This window comes from Stenella coeruleoalba (genome assembly GCF_951394435.1).
Source record: "Stenella coeruleoalba genome assembly, chromosome: 1".
Lineage (NCBI taxonomy): Eukaryota > Metazoa > Chordata > Mammalia > Artiodactyla > Delphinidae > Stenella > Stenella coeruleoalba.
Window position 1 is genome coordinate 57,049,383 of NC_137169.1, and position 20,379 is coordinate 57,069,761.

Sequence of the window (20,379 nt, forward strand, 5' to 3'; positions counted from 1 at the left end):
TATCCTTGTACACCTTAATAAAACTCATGCATGCCAGGGGGTAAGACCACAAAATTCAGGGCTTGAAAACTCAGTGAAATTTCTAGGAATTCTAGGAATTTCTGGGATACATTGAGATAATCACTACAAAGTGAAGGACAAGTGGCTTCAACCAGTAAGGAAAATGTATAACACCTAGGGTACCTCTTTGGGTATTGAAGCAATCTATTCTTCATTTAGGAACATGGATTTGATCCATTTACTGAGTAATCTGTTAAGACTGCCAGTTTTGAGTGGAAACAGGACAAGGAAAAGCTATGCAACAGGTCCAGGTTTCTTGCTCTTCAAGCTGTTTTGCCACTTGAGCCGTATAAGCCTGCATACCAATGGTGGTGAAGTATCTATGACAGATATGAATGCTATATGGAGTCTTTGGCAAGTCCTATAGATAAATAACAGTGAAGACCTTTTGAATTTTGGAGTAAAGTTATATTGTCTTTTGCAGATAACTATTGCCCTTTTGAGAAACAGCTTTCAGCTTGCTCCTGGGTCCTAAAAGAGACTGAATGTGTGATAATGGGCCATCGAGTTTCCATGTGACCTAAGCTTTTCATGACAAAATGACAAGCTTTTCTCATAGCATGTGTGCTGTCTGGCTCATGAAGTTATAAATTTGGATGTGTACAACAGCACTTCATCATCAAGTATGGGGCCCAAGCAGCTCTTGGAGGCACAAGCAATTTGCCCAGACGAATTACTCAAGACTCCTGAGGTCCCTACTCCTGTTACCAGACTTCTTTTCCTCGATCAGCACCTCTAGCTTCATGGTAAGTCCTCTATGATCAGCTCATGGACAAACACAGAGCTTGTTTACAAGATGATTCTCTATTATATCCCAGTAACAATTTAAAGTGGGCAGCTTCAACACTGTAGCACCACACAGGGGTGTTCCTAAAGAATGGTAGTAAAGAGAAATCCTCCCAGTACAAAGAAATTTGAGCAATGCCCTTTGTTATTCATTTCTCTTGGAAGGAAATGTAGACAGAGGTATGGATCTATACGGTTTTGTGGGCAGTTGCTAACAGTTTAGCTAGATGATCATGGAGTGAGAAGACACAAAATTGGAAAACTGTAGACAAGGAGGTCTGGAGAAGAGATAAGTAGATGTAATTCTCCAAATTGGCATAGAATATTAGGAATTTTTTGTGTCATATAAATGTTCATGAAAGGGCTACCACAACAGAGGAGACTTTCAATGATCAGAGGGACAATATAACCCTCTATAGGTTGTAGATGAAGGGCTTTAGGTGCTTGACAAACTTTGCAAGGCTGGGAAAATGTCCTCAGTATATTGTACATGCTTTGAATCAGCAATCAGTATATGATGTTATTTCACCCATAGCCAGGATATATGGATTTAAGAACTACAGGGTGGAAATGGAACTGGATTCTCTCATTATTACCCCTAAAAATCCACTAGCAAATTTTCTATTCCCAATATTATAACTTGGACTTGCTGCTTTAAGATCTTAATTCCTAGAATCAGGGGACACAACAATTATTATGAAGTAGAAACTACCAGTGCCATCTGGCCACTATGGGTACCTCATGCCACTGAACCAATAGCAAAGGAGGGTGTTACTCTAATAGGTGGGGTAATTCATTCTGATTATAAAGGGGAAATTATGTTGCTACTACAAAATGGGAGTAAAGAGGACATGACTATAACCCAGAATATTCTGTGGGTGTGTTTCGTAGTACTCTTATGTCCTCTAGCAAAAGATAATGAGAAACTACAGAAACCCAATACGACAAGACTGCTGATGACAGATCCTTCAGGAGGATTTGAGTAATTCCATTGAGCAAAGAACCACAACCGACTGAACCACTTATTGAAAACAAAGAGGCTAAGGAAATTTTAGTGGAATAAGAAAGATATAAATACCAATTATGGCCAAATCATCACTTGTAGAAATAATAACTGTAATGATTACACTCGTCTTCCTTATTGCTTTGATTTGTTTATATTTACATACGTTAATGAATTATTTTTATCTGTTCTGTCTCTTAATGTTGTATTATCTAACATTAGATTTTTTTTTTTTTGGTGGTACGCGGGCCTCTCACTGCTGTGGCCTCTCCCGTTGCAGAGCACAGGCTCCGGACACACAGGCTCAGCGGCCATGGCTCACGGGCGTAGCCGCTCTGCGGCATGTGGGATCTTCCCGGACCGGGGCACGAACCCGTGTCCCCTGTGTCGGCAGGCAGACTCTCAACCACTGCATCACCAGGGAAGCCCTAACATTAGATATTTTAATACAGCATTAGCATTTGCATTACAGGATTTCAATGGGGCAAGTATAACTTAGCTAAAGAGGGTTAAGCATCATTTAAAGATAGTTAAAATGATATACGAGACTTGAGTCTACTCTTTGGGAAGAGAGTTTTTTGGTCTTTGGTTGTCAAAGGATGGTTGCATTGTGCTAATTAAAAGCATGATGTCCTTATATTACATATTGAGTTAAATGCAGTTAAATGGAATGGGGCATATTTGTCAAATTTCCAAAGGGGTTGACTCTGTTAGATTGTTTGTTGTCAATTTAGCAGTATCTTCAAAATCCCCTTTTAGGCCTGGAAAGTATGTTTCCTAAAATCTCCTTCCATACATGGTTCTGGATTAGAGTTTTCCAATGAGAACAACTTTCTTGAGATTTGGAAGGTAAAGTAAAGCAAATGAATTTTTGGAAAGTTATTATAATCCCATGTGGTAGGCTTCAAGACTTCTTCAAGAGCTTTCACCTAGCAGTCATACTGGTTTGAAAACTCCCCCCATAAGAGGTATGCTTCTTTCTTTATTCCTTTCCCTCAGTCTGATATTTGTGACTCTTTCTTGATTCTCTAGCTTCAGCCATCCAGATTGATAATCCTGCAGCTCTTTCCATATTTGTGTAAGCCCTGTCTTCATTATTAAACATCAGTTACACCCATCAATACTTGCAATGTCTCAATGTTTTTGAACAAACTCAGACTGAGACAATGAGTGATCCTCTATTGCCAGTTTATATTCAGTACTCTTGGCCTCTGTGGCAGTTATGTCCAGTGATGTAAAACTGCAAGTGGAAGATGGATACCATAGAAATTGTTTGGTAAAACCAGAAAAGGTGCCAGAGCCCCTGATAAGCAGGTCCTCTGAAGAAGCTGGGAGGAAAACTAAAGGGAGATAAGGGATATGGACCAGAATAAAATGATGGAGGGCACTCAAGCATCCAGAGTTGACCCTCAGTACACTGATACCACACTGCAAACACAAATGCTTCTTGGCTTCACCTGCTGGGAGGAATGAATGCAATTACTAACATTCTTTCCAGCTTTTGTCAGAAGAGGTTCATAAGAAGTGCAGTTGAGGCTACAGATAAAAGGTATCAACAGTGTTAGTTCAAAGGGACTGAAAAAGGCACAGCCTGAAAATGGGGTACAAATATACATCCAGGTTTATTACAGATCATAACTAGAACTAGGGCAAAGCTTATCACCCATAATATTAAATTAACACACTGAATTATAATCAGCTAATGCTTTAATGAATTTAGCAACCACTATATTACTTTGGTTCACAAAACGAATATATTTCTCATCTCAAATTCATTTCTCAAGTCCACCATGTGTATCCAATTTAGAGTGTAGAGTTTCTCACTTAATAGAATTTATATCCCTATCACTATTTACCAAGCAATGCTGAAACTGAAATGATTTATTTAGCAAGGACCTTCTCTTGTTCCGTTTTATGGGTGTAATAATTTGGTTTAATTGTCAACTGTAAAAGTGATAGGATTTAGAGAACTTAGTAATCTGTCCTTTTTATGGTAGAAACACTTCACCATGGCCTATTTCCAATGATGTGACTAAGTGGAGGCACAATGATTTTCTTAAAGAGAAAAAAAAAGCAATTGTATAAGCATCTCTTTTTTGTGTGTAAATCCTAAGCCATGCCCTAATTTTAAAGACTTCAGCAAAAAGAAGTTGAAAGATTAATATTATACCTTGGGTGCACATTTATCCATTTAAATTAGCAGCCCTCAACAATTTTTGATCATACTACTTGACTGTATTGGTGGCAGATTCTGCAACGAGTTGGATTGGATCCGGCTCTTATTCTGGGCAATGATCACAAAACCCACAGGAAGCAATTGGAGATTCAACAATTTTTATTGGACTATGCACTATGTGAAAACACTGCCCAGTTTCAACTGATAAACACGCTTGTATGTGTGCATGTACATGTCCAAACCACACATATTGTGTACACATACAGGCACATCACAAAACAGAAAGTGAGTCAAAGGAATGTAATTTACTTCCAGCTGAAAAACCAAAGCAGTTTTCAATTCATGTCACAGGCCAGATTGTAGCAAAAGCTCCCAAGGCTCCTCCCACTTCTGTCAGCTCCCAGCTGTGCTACCCTCGAATGGGATCTGTTGACAAGGCACCTTCTGGACACTTGCTGACAAGGACAAGAAGCTTATGGGTTTTGAATGGAAAGGATTTGCTAAAAAAAGCTTCAATCCAAGCCTTCACCCCTTTCTCCCAGAGGTCAGGGCACTAAAGTCCGTGGTAGCTTGGAAAACCACTCGGTGAACCAATGAATTATTTACATTTTAGAGCTTGCTCCTTGACACTGATCTCCAGGTAAACCCAGTAAGGAAATTAAGCTCATGCACCTACATTTTTGAAATGAAAATGCAGACTGAGAAAGCTTATTTTTTCAGCCATATTAGTGTGGCTGTCTGGTCCATTGTCAAAGACTGATTCTCACCTACTCTAAACCTCAACACATCATCCTGGTGAAATTAAGTCTACCAAGAGCCAAGCCTCTTTTTCTTCTATGAGTAAATTCTGTATAACTTTAGTTCTTAGCCAATATGACATATTACTTATTCAAATGTCTTTGATTTCCTTTTAATTCCTTCCTTGGGTCTAACATATGATTTATTTAGTTTGTAATTGTCATTAAAAAGAAGGTAGTGAATACCAGTAAAAAACGCTCTTTTAAGATGGAGATAGCTTTATTTGGGCTTAATTCTTAAAAGGAATAATTTTATCTTATGAAATTCTGATTATTGCTCTTACTCCATCCATGTCTTTGAACTAAGCTGACCTGCTGACTCTTATTTTGGCTAGTGACCTTTAAAAAGAAAATAGTTTCAGGTCTCACAGAGCTCTTCCAGGATAGATGATCTTAGGTGGCTTTAATTCCATTGTCTCTCACCCCTAATCCACTCTCCGTGCTGTCTGATTTGCAACCTCTTGGCTTTGTCTCTTGCTTCCAATATTTCATTTACTTCTTCATTATGCTAATAAGTCTTACTTTTACTGATTTTTGACCTTCAGCAGTTCCTGGGTTGGGCTGAATCATTTAGGACTCCTTTACAAGTGACAGAAAGCACTTGCTTGGGCAAAATGGGGAAGTTATTGGTTCCACTCACCATGGGAAGGTCAGAAGCAGCAAGGGAGAAAAGGTGAGTGGGGACGTTTCACAAGCAGTAGGGCTGGCTCTCTCTCCCTCTCTCTCCATGTCAGTTTTATTCTCTCCTGCACACAGTCTTCTTCCAGGAGGTGAAGGACATGCCATGGCTTCAGGTTTACATTCGTATAGTTTGAGTACCTAACAGGAAACACTCCTCACTCACAGGTTTAGTTTCCTGAATTTGGGGGAAGAATTCTAATTGGGGCAGCTTGGGTTCTGATCTGGGAAATCAGGTATTGTTGGCTCAGCTTGGGCAGATATCTCTCCCTTGACTAAACATTATGGGTAGGGAGGTATTATCATGTTGAGAGATGACAGTAACCATTTCTTCTTCATGATGGAGCATGGTGGAAAGAAGAAGGGAATTTCTCCCCAAAGAAGGGAGTTGTATTACCAGAGGAAATAAGGAATATTAGACCTCCTCCCAAACCAATTAATATTCACAAAACAAAATTATACTCATTGAATTTTAAGGGTAAGTCATAGGCTTTAGAGTCAGACAGATGTGAGTTCAAACCCCAACTCTGATACTTGCTGTTCTCTTGGACAAGTCATTTACTACTTCTGAGTCTTTATTTCCTCATCTGTAAAATGGGAATAGAATACCTAACTCATAGGTTTGGAGGAATTGTATGAAATAATAATCAGAAAGCATTTAGTAGACTGCCTATAGAATACTTAATAAAATATAGAATGCTATGAGATGCTTCATAAACTCTGGCTGTTATCATGGTGCTCTGTGGTTTCTGCTTCTGATTGCTCTAATAACAACCCCACATAACCAGGTATGGCTTCTGGATCCAATCTGGGAAGTAGTTGCCAGGCTTATATTACCACTGGGATTTTCAGTGGGACCTCTCTGAGGAGATTACACAAGAAAGTTTTATTTTCTCCTCAATTTTTTCACGGCCAAAGAAATTATGAGAATAAGCAGAATGTTTTGTTACTGGATTTACATAGCAAAATTAAAAATGATATATTTGTTTATCAAATAATTATCTAAGCAACAAATATACATCCAGCATTGTGTTCTTTGGGTAGGAAATGCCAAAGAAATAGAATGTATGGTCCTTTTCTTATAGATTTCTGTTGGGGCAATGACTAATAGATAAGAAATAATCTGGAGATGACTTAAGCTATATAATCAAAAGTTGACTTGGTTCATGTAGTAGGAGTTAAAGAAGAAAAGATCCATGTGCTTTGTTTCCTGGAGGGAATTTGAGTTTGACCTAGAAGAAAGGATGACATTTATCAAGATAAAAGTAGGCATTACAGGTGAGTGCCAGTGGAAAATGACTAGAGCAGATATTATTGAGTTTTGAGGGAGGGATGGCTTTCTAGAAACCCTCCTCTTACCTTACCACAGATTTTACCCCCAAGACTATGAGAAGTGAATAAGGAAGCATCACAGCCCTAAGGATCACAATAAGAAACAAAAGCAGATTCAGGGGGTGTTAAGGCATACGTATGGTATGTGGAGGGTGGGGAAGGGTAGATACATAGTTTAGGGGTTAGGGAAATATACAGTGTGAAAGAATAAAAATAAACAAAGATGAGGTCCAAAATATGGCTATGCTTTTAGTGACTAAGATACAATGGAAATTAAGGTCATCGGACTTGAGAAAGTCAAGGAACTGTGAAATAGGTACGCTGGATGATGGAAGGGATGCTGAAGTCATGAATAATAAGGACAGGTAGTGAGATAAAGAGGAGGACTGTGACACAGTTGCTGAAGACATAGAGGAAAGTTTGACCTGGAGTTGATCTGGGGTTGACAAAAAGAAAAACAACTAAAGTGGGGGCAGGCAGGCAGGATGGACCTAGAAGCTATTTTTGGCAATGGCAGCAAATGATTGACATGAAGCCGAAATGGGGAACTAAGAAAATGCCAACCCCTCTTCACCTAGTGAGTTGGGGATGAAGGGTAGGGCATGGGAGAGGGAGATGGTCTCCAGTAGAGTGGACATGGAGGAAAGAGAAAATATGTCACTAAAGGAAAACTAGGGTTGAGTTTAAGCAAGTTGATGCTGAAGTTTGCCTATGGGCATTTTTGTCAACCATTGAACAGAACATCTAGACAGAACACTGAAAGGGCTATCAGAGGAGAAATTGAAGTTGGAGAGAAAGGATGGGATAGGGCTGGATAAGGGTGGGTCTGTAAGAGTATCTTACTTGCCCTTGAAAGACAGCTCAAGCGGTAACTCTTCTTGAGAGCTTTCTCTGCCTCTCCTCTACCCCAGGTGTCCCTCCTCATGTCGCCTTAGCGCTGAAAATTCATAAATGGATATATTGTAATTCTTGGTTTGCTCATCTGTCTCCTCCCCTGTGCTAGAGGTTTCTTGAAAGGTTTATGCCTCTTTCATCTTTGTGTCCCCAAACTTGACACAGTGCCTGGGCATAGATAATTTTTAACATTTCTTTGTTGGATGAAGAAATGAAGAAATGTGAATGTGGTAGTGACATACACCCTTAACACATAACCTCTTAAATTAACCCATCTCCTGCTTATGCCAATGTTTGTTAGCCTGACTTTCTGTCAGTCTCTAGAAGAGCCCTGTCCAATAGAAGTATAACGTGAGCCACAAAACGGAAGCACAGGTATAATTTAAAATTTTCAAGTTCACACACTATGGAGAAACAAGTGAAATTAATTTACTCATATTTTATTTAACCAAATGTATAAAAATATCATTTCAACATATAATTACTATAAAAATTATTAATGAGATATTTTAGTTTCTCTTTGTTTTGTACTCTCTTTAAAATCTGGTGTGCATTTTACACTTACATCACATCTCAATTCACACGAGGCACATTTATTTTTAATTTTTATTGAAATATAGTTGATTTACAATGTTGTATTAGTTTCAGGTGTACAGCAAGGTGATTCAGTGTTTTATATATATATGTACATTGTTTTATATATATGAACATAAAATATATATATTCTCTCTATATATTTACATATATATTCCTTTTTAGATTCTTTTCCATTATAGGTTATTGCAAGATATTGAGTATAGTTCCCTATGTTATACAGTGGGTCCTTGTTGGTTATCTATTATATATATAGTAGTGTGTATATGTTAATCTCAAAGCCCTAATTTATCCCTCCCCCCGCCCACCAGCTTTCCCATTTGGTAACCGTGTTTGTTTTCTATCAGACTAGACACATTTCAATTGTGAAAGAGGCACATGTAGTAGTGACTACTGTATTAGAGCAGTTTTAGATTCTAGAACATACCTAGTTCTTTCCCTTTTATAAAAAAAGTCACAAATAAGCTCTTTTATTTGTCACCATTAAAAGTCTGAATTTTAAACAGATTCTTGGACTGGTGACTCATATCCATCAGCTCATTCGACCTTAACACCTGTCTCATCTCCAGTAGCTTTTCCAAGAAATATCACCTTCACCATGAAGCTCCAGAATTTTCCCAATTCAAATTTGGGCTTCTTCAGCATTTTTACTTTTCTAACAAAGAATCATGGAGCAGATAAATATATTGGCAAGCTTTTCCTATGCCTTTTCCAGTGCTGTCTGGAATCAATTTACTGACTACCTCTTTCAAGTCATTTATTTGTCTGCTCCTCTTGGGTCATGATTTCCATCATCTTCTTCCAGATTAGGAGGAACTGTCGGTGCTGGGCATAGGAGTTCTTCTGAATCTGATTGTTGCATTTTTTAGTAAAATGCACACAGAATAGATGATGCAAATAACCATGGGTAGTCTTCATATCAACATGAACTTCAATCATGTTCTGCCATTTTTTGACCATGGAGCACATTTTGTCACAGGTAAGACCCATGCAATGGAAATTAGTTACGCAGTTTTTGCCCTGAACATCCTCAATAATTAGCTTGAATTTTCTAAATGCAACTTCATCACTCTGCAGATCAGCAAGGCTCACTTCAAAAACATGACCCTTGAGGTCATCAGATGCAATTTTGGTTGCTTGAGTTCTCGTGATTAGTGTTTTCCCAATATTTCTTATATTGAACATAGCTGGTGCTTTCACATCATACCAATCTTTCTTAGAAAATGGGTCAACCACTTTCTTCTTGCCCCCTTTGGCCACCTTGTGTAACGTGCTTGTTCTGGCCGACTGCCATAGTGCTGCTCAGTGTTCTCTCCCTTCTGATGGCCTCTACCCCTGGAGGGTCCTCTGCTTGGATTACTCTTCCTCTAGCTCTTTTAAAAATATATACTTTTGGATAAATCATTGATAAAAGATTATTCACACATATAATGTGCAAACAATATGTAAATATTCACATATATATAATGTATATTCATAGTATAGAAATTAACATAATGCAAGTTTATTTCTTGCACATTCAAAGTCTAATGAAGAACACACGGCCCGCCTCAGGCTGGTGCAATGTCACTCCAGTCTCTGCGACCGCAGGCTCGCCCCGCATTCCGTACCCCTCCCTCCCCCCAGCCTGAGTAAGTCAGAGCCCCTGAATCAGCTGCTCCTTTAACCCCCTCCTGTCTGAGCGAAGAACAGATGCCCTCAGGCAACCTACACACAGAGACGGGGCCAAATCTAATGCTGAACCCCGGGATCTGTGTGAACAAAGAAGAGAAAGGGAAATTTCTCCCAGCAGCCTCAGGAGCAGCGGATTAAATCTCCACAAGAAACCTGATACCCTGCATCTGTGGAATACCTGAATAGACAACGAATCATCCCAAATTGAGGATGTGGACTTTGGAAGCAACAATATATGTATATATTTCCCTTTTCCTCTTTTTGTGAGTGTGTATGTGTATGCTTCTGTGTGTGATTTTGTCTGTATAGCTTTGCTTTTCCCATTTGTCCTAGGGTTCGCTCGGTCCATTTGTTGTTGTTGTTTTAGTATAGTTTTTAGCGCTTGTTATCATTGGTGGATTTGTTCTTTGGTTTGGTTGCTCTCTTCTTTCTTTCTTTTTTTTTCTTTAATTACTTAAAAAAATTTTAATAATTATTTTTTTATTCTAATAACTTTATTTTATTTTATTTAATCTTCTTCCTTCTTTCTTTCTTTTTCTTTTTCTCCCTTTTATTCTGAGCCATGTGGATCACAGGCTCTTGATGCTCTAGCCAGGCATCAGGGCTGTACCTCTGAGATGGGAGAGCCAAGTTCAGGACATTGGTCCACAAGAGACCTCCGAGCTCCACATAATATCAAATGGTGAAAATCTCCCAGAGATCTCTGTTTCAACACCAAGACCCAGCTCCACTGAACAATGAGCAAGCTACAGTGCTGGACACCCTATGCCAAACATCTAGCAAGACAGGAACACAACCCCACCCATTAGCAGAGAGGCTGCCTAAAATCATAATAAGGCCACAGAAACCCCAAAACACATCACCAGACGTGGACCTGCCCACCAGAAAGACAAGATCCAGCCTCATCCACCAGAACACAGGCACTAGTCTCCTCTACCAGGAAGCTTACACAACTCACTGAACCAACCTTAGCCACTGGGGGAAGACACCAAAAACAACAGGAACTACAAACCTGCAGCCTGCAAAAGGAGACCCCAAACACAGTAAGTTAAGCAAAATGAGAAGACAGAGAAACACACAGCAGATGAAGGAGCAAGATAAAAACCCACCAGACCTAACAAATGAAGAGGAAATAGGCAGTCTACCTGAAAAAGAATTTAGAATAATGATAGTAAAGATGATCCAAAATCTGGGAAATAGAATGGAGAAAATACAAGAAACGTTTAGCAAGGACCTAGAAGAACTAAAGAGCAAACAAACAGTTATGAACAACAAAATAAATGAAATTAAAAATTCTCTAGAAGGGCTCAATAGCAGAATAACTGAGGCAGAAGAATGGATAAGTGACCTGAAAGATAAAATAGTGGAAATAACTACTGCAGAGCAGAATAAAGAAAACAGAATGAAAAGAATTGAGGACAGTCTCAGAGACCTCTGAGACAACATTAAATGCACCAACATTCAAATCATAGGGGTCCCAGAAGAAGAAGAGAAAAAGAAAGGATCTGAGAAAATATTGGAAGAGATTATAGTTGAAAACTTCCCTAATATGGGAAAGGAAATAGTTAATCAAGTCCAGGAAGCACAGACAATCCCATACAGGATAAATCCAAGGATAAACATGCCAAGACACATATTAACCAAACTATCAAAATTAAATACAAAGAAAAAATATTAAAAGCAGCAAGGGAAAAACAACAAATAACACACAAGGGAACCCCCATAAGGTTAACAGCTGATCTTTCAGCAGAAACTCTGCAAGCCAGAAGAGAGTGGCAGGACATATTTAAAGTGATGAAAGGGAAAAACCTACAACAAAGATTACTCTACACACCAAGGATCTCATTCAGATTTGATGGAGAAATTAAAACCTTTACAGAAAAGCAAAAGCTAAGAGAATCCAGCACTACCATACCAGCTTTACAACAAATGCTAAAGGAAATTCTCTAGGCAGGAAACACAAGAGAAGGGAAAGACATACAATAAAAAACCCAAAACAATTAAGAAAATGGTAATAGGAACATACATATCCATAATTACCTTAAATGTAAATGGATTAAATACTCCAACCAAAAGACATAGACTGGCTGAATAGATACCAAAACAAGATCTGTATATATGCTGCCTACAAGAGACCCATTTCAGACCTAGGGATACATACAGACTGAAAGTGAGGGGATGGAAAAATATATTCCATGAAAATGGAAATCAAAAGAAAGCTGGAGTACCAATTCTCATATCAGGCAAAATAGACTTTAAAACAAAGATTATTAAAAGAGACAAAGTAGGACACTACATAATGATCAAGGGATCAATCCAAGAAGAAGATATAACAATTGTAAATATTTATACACCCAACACAGGAGCACCTCAATACATAAGGCAAATACTAACAGCCATAAAAGGGGAAATCAACAGTAACAAAATCATAGTAGGTAACTTTAACACCCTACTTTCACCAATGGACAGATCATCCAAAATGAAAATAAATGAGGAAACACAAGCTTTAAATGATGCATTAATCAAGATGGACTTAATTGATATTTATTGGACATTTCATCCAAAAACAACAGAATATACTTTCTTCTCAAGTGCTCATGGAACATTCTCCAGGATAGATCATATCTTGGGTCACAAATCAAGTCTTGATAAATTTAAGGAAATTGAAATCGCATCAAGTGTCTTTTCCGACAACAACGCTATGAGACTAGATATCAACTACAGGAATAAATCTGTAAAAAATACAAACACATGGAGGCTAAACAATGCACTACTTAATAACCAAGAGATCACTGAAGAAATCAAAGAGGAAATCAAAAAATACCTAGAAACAAATGGCAAGGAAAACACAACAACCCAAAACATATGGGATGCAGCAAAAGCAGTTCTAAGAGGGAAGTTTATAGCAATACAATCCTACCTTAAGTAACAAGAAACATCTCAAATAAACAATGTAACCTTACACCTAAAACAATTAGAGAAAGAAGAACAAGAAAACCCCAAAGTCATCAGAAAAAAAGAAATCATAAAGCTCAGGTCAGAAATATATGAAAAAGAAATGAAGGAAATGACAGCAAAGATCAATAAAACTAAAAGCTTATTCTTTGAGAAGATAAACAAGATTGATAAACCATTAGCCAGAATCATCAAGAAAAAAAGGGAGAGGACTCAAATCAATAGAATGAAAAAGGGGAAGTAACAACTGACACTGCAGAAACACAAGGATCACGAGAGATTACTTCAAGCAGCTATATGCCAATAAAATGGACAGCCTGGAAGAAATAGACAAATCCTTAGAAATGCACAACCTTCCGAGACTGAACCAGGAAGAAATAGAAGATATGAACAGGCCAATCACAAGCACTGAAAGTGAAACTGTGATTAAAAATCTTCCAACAAACAAAAGCCCAGGACCAGATGGCTTCACAGGCGAATTCTATCAAACATTTAGAGAAGAGCTTACACCTATCATTCTCAAACTCTTCCAAAATATAACCAAAGGAGGAACACTCCCAAATCCATTCTACGAGGCCACCATTACCCTGATACCAAAAGCAGACAAAGATGTCACAAAAAAGGAAACTACAGACCAATATCACTGATGAACATAGATGCACAAATCCTCAACAAAATACTAGCAAACAGAATCCAACAGCACATTCAAAGGATCATACACCATGATCAAGTGGGTTTTATCCCAGGAATACAGGATTCTTCATTATGTGCAAATCAATCAATGTGATACACCATATTAACAAATTGAAGGAGAAAAACCATATGATCATCTCAATAGCTGCAGAGAAAGCTTCTGACAAAATTCACCAGGGTTTTATGATAAAAACCCTGCAGAAAGTAGGCATAGAGGGAACATACCTCAACATAGTAAAGGCCATATATGACAAACCCACAGCCAACATTGTTCTCAATTGTGAAAAACTGAAACCATTTACACTAAGATCAGGAACAAGACAAGGTTGCCCACTTTCACGACTATTATTCAACATAGGTTTGGAAGTTTTAGGCACAGCAATCAGAGAAGAAAAAGAAATAAAAGGAATCCAAATCAGAAAAGAAGAAGTTAAGCAGTCACTGCAGATGATGTGACACTATACATAGAGAATCCTAAGGATGCTACCAGAAAACTACTAGAGCTAATCAATGAATTTGGTAAAGTAGCAGGATACAAAATTAATGCACAGAAACTCTTGCATTCCTATAAACTAATGATGAAAAATCTGAAAGTGAAATTAAGAAAGAAACTCCCATTTACCATTGCAACAAAAAGAATAAAATAGCTAGGAATAAACCTATCAAAGGAGACAAAACACCTGTATACAGAAAATTATAAGACACTGATGGAAGAAATTAAGGATGATACAAACAGATGGAGAGATATACCATGTTCTTGGATTGGAAGAATCAACATTGTGAAAATGACTCTACTACCCAAAGCAATCTACAGATTCAATGCAATCCCTATCAAACTACCACTGGCATTTTTCACAGAACTAGAACGAAAAATTTCACAATTTGCATAGAAACATGAAGGACCCGAATAGACAAAGCAATCTTGAGACAGAAAAACAGTGCTGGAGGAATCAGGCTCCGGGACTTCAGACTATACTACAAAGCTACAGTAATCAAGATAGTATGGTACTGGCACAAAAACAGAAATATAGATCAATGGAACAGTATAGAAAGCCCAGAGATAAACCCAGACACATATGGTCATCTTATCTTTGATAAAGGAGGCAAGAATATACAGTGGAGAAAAGACAGCCTCTTCAATAAGTGGTGCTGTAAAAACTGCACAGCTTCATGTAAAAGAATGAAATTAGAGCACTCTCTAACACCATACACAAAAATAAACTCAAAATGGATTAAAGATCTAAATGTAAGACGAGACACTATTAAACTCTTAGAGGAAAACTTAGGCAGAACACTCTATGACTTAAATCACAGAAAGATCCTTTTTGACCCACCTCCTAGAGAAATGGAAATAAAAACAAAAATAAACAAATATGACCTAATGAAACTTAAAAGTTTTGCACAGCAAAGGAAAGCATAAACAAGGCAGAAAGACAACCCTCAGAATGGGAGAAAATATTAGCAAATGAAGCAACTGACAAAGGGTTAATCTCCAAAATTTACAAGCAGCTCATGCAGCTCAATATCAAAAACAAACAACCCAATCCTAAAATGGGCAGAAGAACTAAATAGACATTTCTCCAAAGAAGATATACAGATTGCCAACAAAGACATGAAAGAATGCTCAACATCATGAATCATTAGAGAAATGCAAATCAAAACTACAATGAGATATCATCTCACACTGGTCAGAATGGCCACTATCAAAAAATCTACAAACAATAAATGCTGGAGAGGGTGTGGAGAAAAGGGAACCCTCTTGCACTGTTGGTGGGAACATAAATTGATACAGCACTATGGAGAACAGTATGGAGGTTCCTTAAAAAACTGAAAATAGAACTACCAAACGACCCAGCAATCCCACTACTGGGCATATACCCTGAGGAAACCATAATTCAAAAAGAGTCATGTACCACAATGTTCATTGCAGCTCTATTTACAATAGCCAGGACATGGAACCAACCTAAATGCCCATCAACAGATGAATGGATGAAGAAGATGTGGCACATATATACAATGGAATATTACTCAGCCATAAAAAGAAACGAAATTGAGTTATTTGTAGTGAGGTGGATGGACCTAGAGTCTGTCATATAGAGTGAAGTAAGTCAGAAAGAGAAAAACAAATACTGTACGCTAACACATATATATGGAATCTAAGGGGAAAAAAAAGTCATGAAGAACATAGGGGCAAGACGGGAATAAAGACACAGACCTACTAGAGAATGGACTTGAGGATATGGGGAGGGGGAAGGGTAAGCTGTGACAAAGTGCGAGAGTGGCATGGACATATATACACTACCAAACGTAAAATAGATAGCTAGTGGGAAGCAGCCACATAGCACAGGGAGATCAGCTCGGTGCTTTGTGACCACCAAGAGGGGTGGGATAAGGAGGGTGGGAGGGAGGGAGACGCAGAGGGAAGAGATATGGGGATATATGTGTATGTATAACTGATTCACTTTGTTATAAAGCAGAAACTAACACACCATTGTAAAGCAGTTATACTCCAATAAAGATGTCTAAAAAAAGTAATAATTAAAAAAAGAAGCCTAATGAGGATCAAGTAGGTCTCTCCCATTTGGGAAAAAAAGGTATGGAGAGTATGTAGGATGTCTGTAAAGCCCAGGCCTGAAATTTCCGTGGCCTTATTCAGTCATATAACTCCACCCAGATGCAAGGAAAGCCAACAAATGCAGTCTTCCTGTGTATCTAGATAGAGAAAATGCTGTGATGAATACATATCACTATCTCTGACACAGTTTTATACCTTTTATTCCTAATTTTTTGGCTAGTATCCATAGAACAGTATTAAATAACAAGCATGATCTAAGTCTTGTTTCTGATTTTAATGAAGATTGTTTTCAACATGTCTCCGTTTAACAAGATGACAGATGTGGGGAAGAGATTTGTTTATCTCATCATAGTACAGAACTTTTTATCTCTTTCTTTGTTAATAGGTTTTTATTTATTTAATGAGCGATACAAGTTGAAATTTATCAGATATCTTCTCAGCAACTGTGGGGATAATAACATAATTTTCTTTTCAATAGCTTAATTGTGAATAAGATTTATTAGATTTCTTAATGTTGAACAACTTTTTCTTCTAGAATAAAGTCTAACATTATATATATAATTATATATAAATACATATAATGTTTTTGAAAAGGTGGATTCTGTCTGCTGTTATTTTATTTAAGAGATTTGCATCGATATTCAGAAGCAAGATCGGGCTACTTTTTAACTATTTTTGTCAGATTTCGTAATTCATAAGTGACTTTCAGAGCTTTATTTCTTTCGCTAGTTTCTTGAAGTGTTAAAGTTATACCTAAGTTAAATGATTCTGCAAAGAGAAAAAGAATACCATTGTGCTTGGGCCAGTTAACGCTGTTGTGGGTCTATATTTCAAGCACATTACCACCGGGCCTGTCAATATTCCCTGCCGGCAGTATCCACCATATCTTTGATTATAACTATAACATTTAAAAATTTTAATAAGAATATTCTTATTACTTCCATGCTCTCTTTCTGGCCCTCAGTATGCTCTTTTATCATAGCAGTCTGCTCTTACTTACTGCTGCTATATCCCTGAAATTGTATCAAAAGTAAAAAATTGATTTTTTAATAAATGCCTCTCCAGTTTTCTACATTTCCCCTGCTTTCAGTGAGGGTGTTTCCTCTGCTTCAGTGAGCTATACTTGTTTACCTTCTCCCTCGTTTGAAACTGCTGATTCTACTAGTGTATTCAATCTTTACCACTTATCTTTGTCAATGTAGGTCTAGATAAAGCAGTACTCCCGGCTGATAGAAGTTCCTGCAGTATTAGTTCTCGGGGCAGTGTTGGACCAATGGGTGGCAAACATTTCAGGGCATGTCTTTGGTGTCCGTGGGTCAACATGTAGGGTCAGCTCTCCCCTTTTCTGCCCTCCTTCCCCACAGTTAGGAAGAGGATGGCTATAGGGTGTGCAAGTTTCTCTCTGGATATAGTGAGTGAGCATATACAAATAACCTCTCCGATATACCTAATGGGATTGAGTATAGCATTCTGAGTCCCTCTGCCACCATGAATCCTTCTGTAAATTTTATCTTAGGTGTACTGAGTAATGTCTACATGATGGACAGCTTTTGTTTCATAGTTGCTCTCCCCATATTTGTTCTGGTAATCGTTCCCTCTCTTTCTTCACCAATGTCTCTTCTACCCCTCCAACCATATTAGGGGTTCATATTATTAAAGGTTGTTTGTCACAGAAACTTGCCTATCTCTCTCCCATGTGTAGTCTCAGTAGTGGGCATGTGACTAAGTCCAATGTAAATTTTGGTTTGAATAAATCTATCATGAGACCTCATCAACCTGGCCTCGTTAATGGGTTCAAAGGTGGAACAGTGATCCAAGCCAGAGTCAGAGTTTTTTGAAGTAGATCTTAGATAGTCAAGCTGTGAGCTTAAAGGATTTAAATGGCCAGCTCTCTGATCACAGGGAGAAAAACTAGGCAGCAAAAAGAAGCTGATGTGCTGGGAGAAACAGACTTGTAAGTACTTGGTTCTGGTCACAACATTTCCTGGAGGATTGAAGTCCTGCTTTCCCTCAGCTGTGCAGTGCTTCACATATTGTGAGCTACCCAAATAGACCCCTTCTTTGCCCATGTCAGTTCCAGTTGGAGTTTTTCCTTTTAACAAAGAGTATAAACATTCTGAGCATGGGTATATATATTTTCTGCTCCTCACCTATTTTATCCTATGGAAATCTAATTCTCTAAGTGGGACCCTTGCTGATTTCCAGGGCTTGGACAATATTTTCCTTTCTACATTCATGGAACTGCCTCAGCAGGGATAGCAAGAGGGACAGAGTCAATGTCGTTCTGAGATCACTGTCTTGGAGATACATATCTGGATCCATTTTTTAAACTTTCCTTCTGTGTTAATTTTGTTTCCTTCTTCATTTGTGACTCAGTTCTCATTATTTTCTTCCTCCTTCTGAGATATGAGCTGATTTTCCACACACACATGACAATCGGGGTATAGTGAAGAAATTCAATGTGCATAGTAAAATATAATAGGATTTGTAAAAAAACAATGTGTAATAGGGCATCATTAGCATACAAATACCTCAGAAAAAAAATTAAATGTCTAGTGACTTCAGCAGTTAAGTTTTTGGTCTTGGACAAATCTCAGGCACTCTCTGAGAGCCTGGTGTGATCTGGGCACACACTCGCTATCCTGGATTAGACTCCTGGGAAGTCCCTGTACTTTGGTGCAAGTCAGTAATTTGACTGATCTTTTCCACAGATCCTTTGACTTCCATTTAAGACTTGAAAAAAGTATTCCATTATTATAGCAGCTAGAAATTCTCCTTCTTGTTGGTAAGTAAAAACTATCCTAGGAAGGGATGAAATTGGGTTTACAATCTAAAGTACTGTCTTTGTTCTTGAGAAAACAATTCTTTCCCCAAAAAACCTATGAGAAAAAATTAGAATGCTTAAACTTTTCTGATAACATACTTGAGCAGTTTTTTATTTGAAGCAGAACTTTGTTCATCGGATGCTTTTATAATTGATAACATTTTTTTGATAAAGTTCAACCAGTCTTGATACTGGCCTTATAACCTTTAACTACACATCCCTTTCATGTTCCTTCTCTAACAATCCTAACGAGACACTTTTCCTTTTTCTATAACCACCCCAGTGACCAAAAGAATCTTTGAACCATCTTTCTGTCTCTGGCTAGTTGCTTTGCTCCAAGTCGAAAACAAAACTGACGTGTGCCCACATTGAATCTATCTGAGAGGTTTGCTCTAACACACTGTAAAACTTACATCGGGTGAGAAAAGCCAGGCAGCCTGGGTTTCCCTGGCTCTTCTCTCCCCTTACACCTTTGACAATGTTGCCTAGCCCTACACTTCAGTGCTTACACTTACCTCCAGATTTTATATTGAGCCAATTTTTTACTTTAGAGCTCCCTATCTTATTTAGTAACCACTCTTTTACAGAGCAGTCTCTGACATGTTACACCTCTGGATGCATCACCTAATCTTTCACTGAGCTGTTCTCTGTGCATGTGGTATAACTCTGAGTTGGCTGCAGACTTCTTTGATGCCTCTGGAAGCCCTTTGGTGGTAATAATACTAATATTAAAAAGCCAACGTGGAGGGTATATTATGCTCCAGACACAATGCTAAGTAATTTACTGGCAAAGTATTTAGAACACTGCTTAGCACACAGTAAGCCATTAATAAAGATTTGTTATTAGTACTATTTATAGTCCTATGAACTTGGTACTATTATCTTCATTTCGCAGATAAGGAAGCTGTGAGTCACGGAGAATTACAGGGTCACTAGCGCTCATGAAGTGGCAGAGACAGAACTTGACCCCAGTCTGTTTGACACCAATATCTATCCATGTTCTTAACCATTACAAAACATTTGGCTAAATACTCCCACACTAATCGATCTGATTTTTGCTATAATACCCTTGTAGTCTTCAGAGCAGTGTAAGTTATACTCAAGACAGGTTTTACTTTGGAATTCTTTCCTCTTTGAAAATTCAACTACCTCATAGCTATACAGAATAAGGCACAAGCATGTATCTCCCTGGAGAGTTTCATTTTGAAATTTCAAGGCCATTGAAGTATGTGTCCTTAGGGAGAACAATGAGTTTTTCAAAACTTCTAAGTTGCTAAGGAACTGAATTTTTTTCATCTGTTAATATGGTACTTCAGTTAGCTCCTTTAGTTATATTTT

General features: G+C 38.0%; 1 pseudogene across 1 annotated transcript; it reads right to left on the minus strand.

Moving 5' to 3' along the window:
* Nucleotides 1–8,818: 8,818 nt before the first annotated feature.
* On the minus strand, nucleotides 8,819–9,614 carry LOC307175663 (small ribosomal subunit protein eS1-like; annotated as a pseudogene). Its single transcript has one exon. The product of its transcript is annotated as a small ribosomal subunit protein eS1-like (transcript).
* Nucleotides 9,615–20,379: the final 10,765 nt, after the last annotated feature.